General features: G+C 35.0%; 1 long non-coding RNA gene across 1 annotated transcript; it reads right to left on the bottom strand.

Annotated features, from left to right (window-relative positions):
* Positions 1-11,942: 11,942 nt before the first annotated feature.
* LOC149192788 (uncharacterized) lies at positions 11,943-12,729 on the bottom strand. Its single transcript, XR_016254911.1, has 2 exons — positions 12,460-12,729; positions 11,943-12,363 (listed from the first exon to the last, which is right to left on the bottom strand). It is a non-coding gene; the product is annotated as an uncharacterized LOC149192788 (long non-coding RNA).
* Positions 12,730-14,748: the final 2,019 nt, after the last annotated feature.

Here is a 14,748-nt window from a genome sequence, read left to right as displayed (position 1 = left end):
AAATTAGTAATCAATCACACTAAATTGAACTCAAGTGTCTCCAACTCGAATTAACTGTGTTAACTGAGTGACAAGGCCATGTCACCTTAGTTAACTACCTCCAAGTATTTTACTAAAATTTAAATTCAAATTTTAATCTAGTTTGACCGAGGCAAAGTCAAAACTAGATTTTCTTGTTGCATTTTCAACATCCAATGCTACCGCTTACTACATTTCTTTTGCAATATTTGGTGCAATTTCTAGTTTGTTTATGTTTTATGTATTGAAATATTTTAAAAAAAACTCAAAATATAAGATATACATTTTTTTAGATTTTTCTTTGAATTTCATCTAAAATTATGTTATTTCACATGGAGATCAAAATATCTTATTTATAGTTGAGAGTCCTTCATACTTGTTGTAATATCAATAACTAACAGAGTGAGCATGAAAATGAGATTATTAATGGTTTATAATGCTTATAATTAAAACTAATCAAATATGTATATTCATTTTCATTTGTTATTCTAGCAAATCTTTTTTAATTTAAATTTTTAATTTTTATTTTTATTTTTATTTAAAAAAATACATATATATGAACAAAATTACATATCTCCCTCATATTACTAAGTTATAAAATAAACCTCTTACTTTATTATTTTTATTTTAATTTGTTTAAAATTTTATACATTATCTTAAGCTTTTATTTTATAATATAAGGTAAATCCAACTTGACCACAAAGTTATCAACGTTGATAGATATGATGTTAAAGTTGTGTTTAGGCTCATCCTTTTCATGAACCGTCAACTTTATATAGCTAGTCCTCCTTCCCCTCGGTACCGGACCCAATCCAAGGCCAAGCAAAAGATAATCACCCAGGATTATATTGGGCTTGATCTCTCTTTAACCCCTTTTCCTCCCAAACTTTCGTGAGGTCGACCTTCCTCCCTCTCAAAGGCTCAAACATGGGCTGGAGGCGAAATTGCCTTGGGTAGGAAATCAACCATTCACAGGGCACTTAGAGCATTGAACCCCTCATCTGACCCCCCCTCATGAAGATTGCCTCCAATTGCAGAGGGTTGGATAGACCTGAAAAAAAACTAGCTCTTCGCAAACTATTTCTTACCTCTCTCGTTGATATCATCCTCCTCCAAGAAACTCTAGGACCTTCTGACACCATTACTCACCTCCTCGAGGCTATGCTCCTTGGTTGGAGTTTCATAGGAATAGATGCTAATGGAAGATCTGGAGGCCTTGCCCTGGGGTACAACACCCGCACCTCAAATCTCTGTAACTGTTGGGGAGGTCTCGGGCACATAGGGGCAGACCTCTTCTCATCTGATTTGGGCTTGGAGGTATGAGTCATTAATGTTTATGGGCCTTGCCAACACAGGCCTGCCTTCTGGGACCATCTTCTCGGCTCAGAAGTTTTTCAAAATGATTATTTAATCATGGGAGGGGACTTAAACTTCTCCATTGGACACTCTGAGTCATGGGGGCATCATGCACAACAAGACCCCTTATCTGCCTATTTTGAGAATCTGCTGGACTCCCACAATTTGTTGGACATCTCCTCTGCCAATCTCTCACCTACCTAGAGGAACAATAGGGCTGGCGAGGACTGTCTTGCTCGAAGACTCGATCATTTCCTTAGTAAGGAAGGACTTTTGACCTTGGGTCTTCTCCACAGAAAATGGGTGGGATCGGGAGGGATCTCTGATCACCTACCTATCTTCATGGAAATCAGTGGAGGACCTTGAAAACCTAAGGGACCTTTCAAGTTTAGCTCCTCTTGGCTAAAGGACCCCACATATAATCAGATGATCAAGGAATATTAGAAGGCGCATCCCCCTGGTGTTGGTGGGAACATAACAAAGGGTTTCGCTCATAATCTCATGGCGCTGAAGAGACTATCAAAAGCCTGGGCCCACAACAAGAGAATAAAAGATGATAAATCTCTATTGAAAGCCGAGGAGGAAATCACTGAGATTGAAAAAGACCTGGCAGGGGCATACAGAGTGAGCGATCAAAGAAATAGACTCACTGAGCTATATGCCACCATAAGGAAAATACGTAAGGATCGTGAGGATGTTTGGCGACTGAGAAGTAGGGCGATCTAGCTGCGCGAGGGAGATGACAATACAAAGTTCTATCACAAGTTTGCAAATGGTAGGAAGGCCATCAATACCATCTGGAAACTCTCAAACGAGCAAGGCCACACTGTCGATACTTTCCCTCAGTTGGCTTCCTTAGCAAACTCTCACTTTAAACAGACCTACAGGGCCCTCGATGCTAATCTAGCTGAAATTATTCAAGTAGCTCAATTATTCCCGCGATTTGTGGATCAGGAGGTGCGCAAGGAACTGATAAAGGAGATTACTATCGGGGAATTAGAAGCCATGATCAAATGGTTTAAGAGGGACAAGAGCCCAGGGCTGGATGGCTGGACGATCGAGTTCTACTCAGCTTTCTTTAATACTCTGGGGGAGGATCTTCTAAAAGTCATTAAACACTCCAGAACTAGTGGAAAGATTCTTGAATCCTTCACCTCCACTTTCATCGCCCTCATTCCAAAATCTGACAACCCTTCCACCTTTGATGACTATAGACCTATATCTTTATGTAACTGCATCTATAAGATCGTGGCAAAGATTATTACAAATCGGATGCGGCCCATACTATCCAAGTATATTTCATCGGAGCAATTTGCCTTCCTACAAGATCGACAAATTCATGAAGCAGTGGGAACTGCCCAGGAGGTTCTACACTCTCTGCACTCCAAGAAAATCAAAGGTATGATCCTAAAGGTAGACCTCTCAAAAGCCTTTGATAGAGCAAACTGGTTATATATTAGAATGCTCTTAACCCACCTGGGATTCCCTTTTGATTTCATAAAATGGATTATGAGCTACATCACTAACATACCTTTCAGTGTGCTGATCAATGGGCCAGCTTCCCCCTTCTTTTGTTCTGAAAGAGGTCTCTGACAGGGTTGCCCTCTATCCCCTTTGTTGTTCCTACTGATAATGGAAGGTCTCAGCAGGCTAGTCAAAGAAGATTTCAGAAAAAGTAGACTAAAGGGAATAAAAATGATAGATGATTGCACTTTGACTCATCTGTTATTTGTGGACGATGTTCTTCTATTCCTCAATGGAAGCATTGGATACTTAACAATCATGAAGAACACAATTGCATTATTCTAAACAACCACGGGTATGATTGTAAACTGCAACAAGTCAACCCTCACAGAGGCTGGATGTTCCCCCCATGAAATCCATTATGGCTGCAAAGATTCCAGTACACTCTTCTTAGGTTCGAGGATGGTCTCATATATCTGGGCCACAAGCTGAAACCTCTGGGGTACAAGATTGCAGATTGGACCTGGCTAATCTCCAAAATGGAGAAAAGACTAAACATTTAGTACCACAAATACCTTTCCAGGGTAGGCAGACTTACGCTCATTAAATATGTCCTGGAGGCCACCCCGGTTTACTAGATGTCACTAGCTTGGATCCTTGGGGGTATTCTATCTAGAATTCAGGCATTATGTTGTAGAATCCTTTGGAAGGGACAACAAATAGGAAGAATCTTTGCATGGGTAAAGTGGGAGGCCCTAAATTTGCCCAAAAAATGGGACGAATGGGGCATAAAGAAATTAGAAGACTTCTCCTCAGCTCTGGTGGCAAAAATAGGATGGCATCTTCTTACAACAAACAGCCTATGGACTAGGGTGGCCTGTTCAAAATATATTGCCCTCTCAAACCTGATGGATTGGATAAGTCAACCACAAAGATTACAATCACGGGTCTCAATTATATGGAAGGCGGTAACAAAATCACTTAACATCATTAGGGACAACATTACATGGAAAATTTAGTCCGGAATGAAAGTAAGGATTGGTCGAGATCCTTGGATTGGATGTGGGAATTTACATAGGCTGCCAGACGACCTCAAATCTTTCCTTAGGGACTGCAACATTACCTATATTAGCCATATAGAAGACGTGGAGTGCTCCACCCCTTTTCAGCAAGCCTGGAAATCGGCTGAGAGATTAAACATTCCCCATCAATGGACTCAACAATGGAATACCTTCATCAGTGCCCTCACTGAGGCACATATCAAGATTGGTGAGGATGAAGATGAAGTCATCTGGGCACTTTCAAAAAAAAGAAAATAGACACCAAAGGAGGGATATCTAGTACTAGATGATGATCATCGCCCACAAGTCCTAGAGTCATGGTGGAAGCATCTATGGAAGCTAAAATCCCCCCTAGAAGCAGACTTCTCATGTGGACTATTCTAAAGAACAAAATCCCCACTGGAGATAATCTACTCAAGCGAGCTCATCATGGCCCCTTCTGGTGTCACCTATGTAAATGCAACAATGAATCTGCCACTCATCTTTTTATTGAATGCCTGGCTACCCGAGAGCTATGGCAATCGATCTCAACAATGATTTCTTTCCCGACAAGGTGGCATGGCGCTTTTGTAAAGGAAGCTTGGTCGAATTGGTGGACAAGTGCCTACCCACAAAAACTCAAAAATCTACCATTACTTATATGATGGGGATTATGGATAGCCCACAACAACCTCATCTTCCAAAACTCCCTACCACACTGGCCCTCCATTACTTCTTGTATCATCTCTGACTATTCCATCATACCCGATGACGAGGAGAAAACCTGATCCAGAACCATCATTCCTAAATCCATAGATCATTCAAAGCCATGGGCTTACTTTGACGGGTCTGCCCAATAGGACGAATGCGGGGGAGGGGCCATACTTAACCTCTTTGATTCTCATTCCCTCCATATACAGATGGGTTTAGGGGGAGGTACTAATAATTTCGCAGAGCTATCCTCTGCAAAATTCCTCATCCAACATGCTCTGCAAATCCAATGCCGAGACCTTCAACTCTTTGGTGACTCAAAAATTGTTTGTGATTGGATAAACAAAAAATCTAGATGCTCAGCATACACTCTGTTACACATACTGGAAGAGGCCCACCGTCTTATCATTTCTTTTGACTCATTTATTTGTCATCACATTTTCAGGGAGTGAAATGCAGATGCTGATAGATTATCCAAAGAAGCTATGCACAGGCCATCCGACACTTGGATGATCCAAGAACACAGAGAGGGAAATTTCTACCAGTACTACCACCGACCCTTCATGGACATAGATGCTACAACAAGCTCACAGGGAGCTTAGATCATGGACTTTTTTGCTTACCAACTGTAAATATCCATATGTTTTATTTATTTTTCAGTTTCCAACAAGAACTATGGACAAGTTATGTAACTACCAACCTTTCTATGCTACTCTTTTTTTGGTAAAAAAAATATGATGATCATATCAGAAAAAGATGCCTCCTTGTGTGAATAAAATACATCAAATATTTGGATTTCTTTTTGAAACTGACAGGCACTGCCTCTTACAGCATATGCTTATGCATATACAGCATGTAATTTTTATATATCAATGAAAATTACGTTTTTTCCAAAGGGAAAAAAAAAATGCAATGTATTTTGAGAATTAATAATCCTAAATAAAGTGAAGGAAAAATCTAAGTCAATCTTTTACATTAATTTTCTATATATTTAATAGATAATGAATTAAAATAAATATATATTATTAGGGTGTAAATATCTAATAAATAATGAATTATGATAAATTTATATTTAATTTTAAAGTTAATAAATAATATTTGTTTTTTGGTTTTAAATTATATATTCTTTATGTGAAAAATATTTTTATATTTCATATGAGTAATATATAAGTTTTGATGGAAGAAATCTTTATATTTTATATGAGGAATATACATATTGTGGTGAAAAATATCTTTATTTTTCATATAAGGAATAGCTGTAGTCTAAACAGACTGCTTCTTTGCCCTGAAAATCATGGAAATAATTCTAGCAATAGTTTGGGTGCCCTAGAGGAGGTTTTTGATGGTGCTCAATCCATTTCCACTTTCAAAAGATGATTTAAATAGTGCTTCTGCAAGATTTGTTGAAATTTTTGTACCTAGAGCGATCATCCCGACAATTTCTCGACTTAAGTAGACTTGTCCTAAAAATATACTAGTAAAAAATATTTACATTTCATATAAAAAATATATCTATTTTAATGAAAAAAAAAAAAATATATATATATATATATATATATATATATATATATAATATCAATATAAAAAAATGTACTATAAAGACTATTCATTTTCACATGAGAATTGAATTGAATGTCAAACCCTTCCTCCGCCATTAAAAGCAAACCCAATTGACATTTTTATATATAAATAACATAGTAATTTGCAAAAATATTAATTTTATAAATGTTTTTGAATTTTAGATTATTGTACAAGGACAAACTCGAAAATTTATCACATAAAATATTTATTTATTTAATTGTTGAGGAGTATAAGGGTTATTAAACGTTGTTCATTGAATTTTTTTGGGCTTGGACCATAAATGAAGAATTATTTGTTTGTATGGGCCATTGCATCATTTTATAAATTTAGGGTGTTTTCAAAAGTTGCCAACGCAGGGTTCCATAATTGAGTGGCGTTGCTTTACCAAAACGACAAAAATATTTAAAAATGAGGCATCAGTTTAGGTGCATTATCTGAATTTTAATAAAAGATTATATCAAAAATTTTGGAAGCGTTATCTATGTTACCCATACATCAAGTGTAAGAATGTAAGAAGATATAATCAATATGAAAGCAAGTCTCATCATCCACTCTAATTTATAGAATTTTAATATTTAGAATCGATTTATAGTAATCTCACTAACGTTCTAAAAACAAGAAAACAAATTTATTTAAATAGAGATGCCATGTAAAAATGATTATACAAAGCAAAGCAACGGCTTTCATTCATGTTTTTACCATTACAAAACCACACAGACTTCCTCTTGCCCGCTGCTGTTTGCGGAATTCAATAATTTGTATGGAAGGGCTTGTATACCTTCTGTAAGGCATCAACAAAACGCACTATGGATCCACTGGCAGCTGCTACTGAAACAACCGGACAAACTCCACTCAGTATTTGCATAGCAACCCACCTAAAAGACCAGCGCGGGATTTTATTCTGCGCAATATACATTGTCACTGGAAATTATACTGTCAATGGCCAGAATGCCAACGCGCCCAGAAGTCCCACAACATTGTTGAAGAATGGAAGCAACATGGAAATCAGTGTGGTGGTCACTACAAAGGCTGTCCTCCACACAAGCCTGAGGAGATTCACGTTGAATCGCTCATAAAAAGGTATTGACAGAGCGTATTCCTTGTCGATGAAGTCACTAGTTGTTTAACATTTAGAATTAGTTTAATTTATTATAACTCAAATTAATTAAAATAGATAGTTAGAAATTAGCAATCAGTCACATTGAACTGAAATTAAGTGTCCCCAACTCAAATTAAGGCTATGTTACATCGCTTAACTACCTCCAAGTATTTTACTTAAATTGAAATTCAATTTTTAATTTAGTTTGACCAAGACAAACTCAAAATTAGATTTTCTTGTTGCATTTTCAACATCCAATACTACTCTCTACTACTTTTCTTTTGCAACATTTGGTGCAATTGCTAATTTATTTATGTTTTAAGTATTGAAATATTTAAAAAAAAAAACTTGAAAATATAAAATATACATATTTTAAACTTTTTCTTTGAATTTCATCTAAAATTATGTCATTCACATAGAAATGAAAATATCTTATTTATAATTGAGTCCTTCATACTTATTGTAATATCAATAACTAACTCAGTGAACATGAAAATAAAATTATTAATATTTTATAATGCTCATAATTAAAACTAATCAATATATATATATATAGATATATATATATTCATTTTTATTTATTATTCTAACAAATATTATTTTTTTATTTAAAATTATTTTTATTTTAATTAAAAAACATATATAAACAAAATTACATATCTCCCTCATATTACTAAATTGTAAAATAAATTTCTTAAAAATTTATACGTTATCTTAAACATTTCTTTTATAATCTCACAGTAAATCCAACTTGACCACAAACTTATCAACGTTGATAGATATGAGGTTAAAGTTGTGGTTAGGCTCATATGATGTTAAAGTTTTGTGTACCTTCATCGACCTTTTAACGAATTGTCAACAATATGTATAAAATTATTCGTTATATAGAAATGGGTAGATATGATGTTAAAGTTTTGTCCACCTTCATCCTTTTCACGAATTGACAACATGCGTATAAAATTAATAATTTTATAAGAACAATTACGCTGGAGTTTTGACATTTTAAAATAAATGCAACTAATCTTCCCATACACCAGGATAAATAAACGAAATTACAGTTACTATACTCCAACGTTCTGAGAGATTCGTTGAAAACATGATCCAGATTGCCAACAAAATATTTCAAAATAAAAAAAATATATTTGAATGGTAATTATTTATGGTTATGGAGTCCATAAATTTATTTTACGGCCGAATATGATGTATAAAATTTGTTTGTCATAAAAAAATAAAATTTTACTCAAATATTTAAATAATATAAATTAATAAAAAATGACTAGTCCAAAAATTAAATCTGTCTCTACTCATATTGAAACCAGACGGCCTACTATACGTGATTCTGCTCTCACCGAACCGAGCGGGAAACCAGACGGGCTACGATACGTGATTCTGCTCTCACCGAACTGAGCGGGAGTCACTCTAGTATTTATAGATGAGTCTTGTTAAAAAAGATGACATCATCGCTAGTATTGGAAAGGTGGCCGTTTGTACGGTGTACTAAGTCAATGATTTTTTTATTTGGTTTATTGAATATTAATGATTTTTTTATTTGGTTTATTGAATATTACTTTATTGCAGTATAGTAGATTAAATGAAAAGATTTTGAGTCCATTCTTAATGTACCATGTTTTATATTTACAACTTTTTATTTAAATTTAATTCTTTTAATTTAAACACTTTATTCATTAAATATCACTTTATGCTAAATGAAAAGACACTAAACCAATCATTAATTTAGTGAAAAAAATTTAACTTTTACACTGCTCCTCTATTCAATTTCGTCCCTTCGATTCAAACACCTTCTATTGAGCGACGGATGAGGGATAAAAAGCAGAGAAGAATTTCCTGATATTTTAAAGTTGATGGTAACCCTAAGTGACAGGTGGAGTTAAATATAGGATGATGTTTTATGTGCAAAATTAAAGCCAAATGCTCCACGAATGCTCTATTTGACAGGTTTGGATATGATGGAGACGGCCGAGGTTGTGTCCGCCAGGTGGAGCAACGTCGCCATTGTTACACCTTCTCCTGCAATTCTGCGTGGCTCAATCGATCTAGAAGCTTCCGTTGCATGCATGTTCCCAACCCAGCTCATAAGCCCAGGACGAGGAGGTAAATCTAGAAGCTTCACGAGGTAAATCTAGAGGCAACCTACTTACATTGCATGCATCGTATGCTCATAATCCCACAACCACAAGGTAAACCTCCCTTCACGGCTTCAACACAAATCACAGACATTACTTTCAGCATTGGCCGTCGTCCTTTTGTATGCAATCACATTAAATGAAATTTGCCACCGGGATTTGAGTGACAAGTGGCTGATAACGACAAAGTTTACCTCCTTTCGAACTCAAATTAGAATTTCGTATTCTGTTTTATATAAGTAAATTTTCTATGCGGCAATCTAGCCAGATTGTTTTTTTTCTGAAAATCATAGAAATTTTGGTCATATTTGAATGAAATTTTTCTAAATCTTGGTCATATTTGAATGAAATTTTTCTAAATCTTAGTTATAGCTGTCAATCTTCAATATTTTAAGTATACTAAAGGTTTTTGATGGCGCTGAATCCATTTGCACCATCAAAAATATGGTTTTTGATGGTGCTGAATCCATTTACACCACCAAAAACATGATTCAAATAGTGATACTGAATGATTTCTTGAAATTTTTTTACTTTCTTAAAATTTTTTTACTCAGATTCAGTAAGGTAACTTTTTACCGTATAAACGATTCCTCCGAGGTAACTTTTTACCGTAGAAACGATTCCTCCGACTCAGTGGACAATTCTATTTTCTATATATAAGTCGACAACTCTATTTTCCATATATACTGATTTTATATTTAAGGTTACTATTAGATTCTGTCGAATGATACCTGAATAATATAGTAATTAGTTGTGTTTTGAAAATTTTAAGTAAATTTTGTACATATATTGGTTTTTTTTTTTTATATATATATTGGTTTTATCCCGTATCTAAAAGTAACTATTAAATTCTGTAATGATAGCAGAATAATACAGTGATTAGTTGTGTAGAAAAGTGTACTGTAGTTTTCTCTGATTCAATAAATATAATTTTTTTTTTATTAAAAAAAATAAATTTTTTATTTTTATATATTGGTTATCTTTTAAAAAAAAATGTCAAATTATAATTATATATATTTTTATTTTTTTATGTGCAAATTAATTTTTACAAGGATAATGCTTAATAAATTGCATAAATTTCTAATAGCTAAAATGTATAGAATATAGCTGGAACATTCGAGTTATTGTAAATATTTGTTTTTACTGTAACCAAACAAACAAGTTCCAGTTATTGTAAATATTTGTTTTTACTGTAACCAAACAAACAATTACTTTTTAAATATTTGTTTTTACTGTAACCAAACAAACAATTACTTTTTTAAATACTTTTTTAAATATTTGTTTTTACTGTAACCAAACAAACAATTACTTTTTTAATTACTTTTTTACTACTTTTTTACTGTAACCAAACAAACAATTACTTTTTCTTTAAAATTATAAACTGCTCTTAAATTAAATTATGGAAGGAATTTTGTAGTTATTAGTAATGATGGAATTTTGTAGTTATTAGTAATGATGTTTTCTTTTGAGAGGTAGTTTGTGATAGCTATGTTTGGTTAAGACTTACTCTTGAAGGATAAAGAATTCCCTAGTTCAGGGATAACAGGGGGATTTACTGGCATAGCCAATCTCAAGATTGGGAGGAGGAAAACAAAGTGCAGGTCTATGTATAGACCAAATTTTGAAGCAGCAAGCAGATAAGTTATATTCTGTTTGGAAGTTACACAATTAAGTGATATTCTCTGGATAAAGCTTGGAATTATGTAGATAGGCCTGAATCCTAGTTATTAAATGAATTAGAGCTATTTGTTGATCTAATTTCCTAGTATGTTTGATCCTAATAATATATCAGTAAAGGGTCTTCTAGTTGAAGGATAGATTTTTTTTTCAAAATTTTCTAACCTACATGATCAAAAAACAAGAACCGCCTTCATTATTCAAATGAGAATTATAGTAAATAATAAGAAGAACAATTAATATAAATTGAGAGAAGGGAACTGAGTAAAGGAATAGTTCCGCAGTAAATATAGTTTAAATGCATACAAATTGATATAAATGGATAAGTTCAATTGATAGGAATTTACAAAAGAATTCACTCTGTAAAACAAATGACCGAAACAAAGAAAAGTTCTCAGAACCCCTACATGGTTTATTGAAATAGTTGTACGAGCGAAACCCAAATAAACATCAAAAAAAACTCAGAATAGCTATTCACATTAATATAGGTATATCATATACAAACCCTAACTGTCTACACATTCCGGCATTCTCTGGTTATAAGTATTAGACGGAAAGAAACATAGAATAACATAGACTATACAAATTGTCTGACACTCCTTGAGGGTTCCATGCGGACTAGATTACTTTTAATAAGATTTAATATCAGTATTCAGACTCTATACGGAGCAAGAAATTGCAAACACGAGTATGAGAATTTTTGAACTATTACCAGACTGGACATAAAATACTACGAGGCATTCTACCATATCTAAACTATATAGTCTTCATTTCCTTCGCCATTTTAAAAGATAGACTCTTCAAAAGAAAGAACTCGATATTCCTTTTATAAGACTTATTGCAATAACTCCAAATCCCACATAAATCCTGTAGAAGTATATTAGGAAAGCTATCATGAACAAAGTCTCAATAGAGGAGCAGAGTTTGAAACCAAAAATCTTGAACAATAGATTCTTATAGTTTCAATTAACCAAGAGATATGGGATTCTGAGTAATAAAGCCAAAGATACAATATATGGCCGAAAAACGTTAAAAATTTATAGTTAAGAAACAAATGACCAGTAGCATCAAGTTTGTCATAGGCCGACTGAACCCTCATGAATATAACAACAGAACTCTCAGAAAATCCCGGCCCTCTAGCTGCAGAATCTTGCCAAGAATGGGCAATAGGAGTTAAATCCCCGGTGCCTGGCGGGTTATTTCTCTTGAAAGACAAAGCCAGTACGAGGGTTTCATCCTCGGTATCATCTAAACACTACAACACCTGAAAGAACTTCCGCAAGGATGACAATAACCAGTGATTAGACAAAATCCTCGATAAAGAACTGTAACAAGGAAATGCAAGGTGCGAAAACATCTGAACACTTACCATTGAGAAGTAGCACGAAAACCTTGATGCAGCGGTTGAACTCGAGGACTCTAAAGATTCTAAAGTGGTTGACAAACAAGCCAAAGCACAACCTAGAAGCCAAGTAGTGGAGTTCAAAGATAAACAAACCTCCACATCAGGCGAAGCAATTAGATGAACCTAGACCCAAGTCACCAAATCGGAGCAGAGATGAAGTCCAACGAAGTTTTGGAGAAACACATTGCCAAACAGGAACAAAACCACTGAGAAGAGAGGGTCAAAACCCTTGAGTGCCATATGATCAAGCGAATTAACCAGGGTCGTCGATGAGGAAGTCAGATCCCAAGAAAAGTGCAACAAGTGGACAACTCGATGAATGACGATAAGACACCTAGGCCAAGGACAGTCAGGGCTATTTAACTTTGCATAACAGTTGGCGGGTTCACAAGGGCTGAACTTGATTTGCATTAACCCCAAAAATCCCGCCAGTACCAAATTCAATAAATATGAAATGATTACAAATCATAAATTAATGGATGTGCATACAAATAATCTAGCGTTGGATGTAGAAACCAATGCATAGTAATTTTTAAGGTTTAAACTATCACTGCATTACAAACGTAATAATGATTATATTTAGTCTTTATAATGATATTCTTAGTCCTTCTTAAATTCAACAAATGTCAAAGTTTTTACTATGGTAATATGATTGTAATATTCTTTTTCATTTTTATTGTGACTTTAATATGGATGTGTTACATATGGTATAAGAGCGCTCAGGTTTCCAAAAATGATACCTCTGGAGTAAGGAATAACAAAACTCGATGTTGTGCACATAAGAGGCAGCAAAAGTCAGTATGAGGCGAACTGGGAATCCACCACAAGTTCTGTATTGGGAACAATACCAACACCATTTCAGGAAGGCAATCTTGAGGTCTCGGTGCAGCTGAGGGATGAGCCACAAAATCCCAATATAGACATCCCGGCAACTGTGCAAGAATTGAAGGGTGAAATGGCCCGACTCCGGGCAGACAACGAAAGATTAATGCAGGAACAAGAAAAGATTTTAAAAAGCCTATCAGATAGACATAATCATCGACCACTAGTTCCCAGCCCAGAGCATGGCCATACAACGAGGGAACAAGAGTTTCGAACTGAAAATGTGGAAACGGAAGGAGGTGAAGAAAAACAAGAAGAAGAATCAGGAATGTGGCCGATCACATGACTCAGAAAAATCAAAGAATTGAACTCCAAGGGGAGTTTTGGAAAATCAAGCCTCCTCTCTTTGATGGTGAGCAAGAAGAGGCGGCGGAAGCATGGTTAATTAATATGAATAAGTATTTCCAGTTGTACGAGTATGATTACAATTTGAAGGCTCGTCTGACCATTTTCCAACTTCAAGGGAAAGCCACATTGTGGTGGGAAGAAGTAAAAATAGTCTGTGGGGTCAATGAGAAAAACATAGCTTGGGAGAAATTCCAGAATTTTTTAAGGAAAAATATCTAACCGAAATGTTTTATGATGAGAAAGCAAAAGAATTCCATGATCTCCGCCCGGGCCAAATGATCATGGATGCGTTTATAACAAAATTTACATCATTATTGCGTTACATCCCTTATATTCGTGAGGAAAAGGCCAAAGTACAGTGGTTTATCAGCAGTCTCCCGTTGTTTATAATGGGACGACTGGAATTCAACAACCCAAAAACCATGGACAAAGTCATTCAGAAAGCATGGATCTGCTCTCAGCAAAATAAACCAAAGGGTGATACGAAAAAAAAGTGGGCTGAATAAAAAGGAAACAAATGTATTCCCAGCCACAAGGGGAATAAGGGCACCAGCAACAAAGGCTTATGTAAAGGTCAAACGAATCGAAATGTGAATAAACTCAAATTTAAAGTACCTAGTGAAACTAGAACGAATGAACAGGCTGACAGAAATGAAGCAAAATTTATTAACAAACCATTTGTACAGTGTTGGGGATGCGGAGGCCCGCATTATGTCAAAAACTATCCCCACCGCAAGGGAGCAGATCAGATCTCACAAATTAAAGAGGCATCTATAGTGGGAGAAGTGGCAAGGAGCATCCCTAAGATTAACGCAACGCTTGAGGATCATTAGGCAGAGTTTCAGCCGACCATGGTTGAATTTGAAGGTATTATTTTTTACCAGACCTGTTCTATTTTAATCAATCCCAGGGCCACTTTAAGTTACGTTAGTCCCAGGATAGTGGAACGATGTAAATTAAAAGTTGTCAAATTTAAAAACCCATGGTTAGTACAACTAGCCACAAGAGAAAAAAGGAGAGTTT

Source organism: Pinus tabuliformis, chromosome 2_2, assembly GCF_031772625.1.
Source record: "Pinus tabuliformis cultivar Carrire ecotype Pingquan chromosome 2_2, CPIR1, whole genome shotgun sequence".
NCBI classification, from domain to species: domain Eukaryota; kingdom Viridiplantae; phylum Streptophyta; class Pinopsida; order Pinales; family Pinaceae; genus Pinus; species Pinus tabuliformis.
This window is presented reverse-complemented; position numbering and strand designations above follow the sequence as displayed.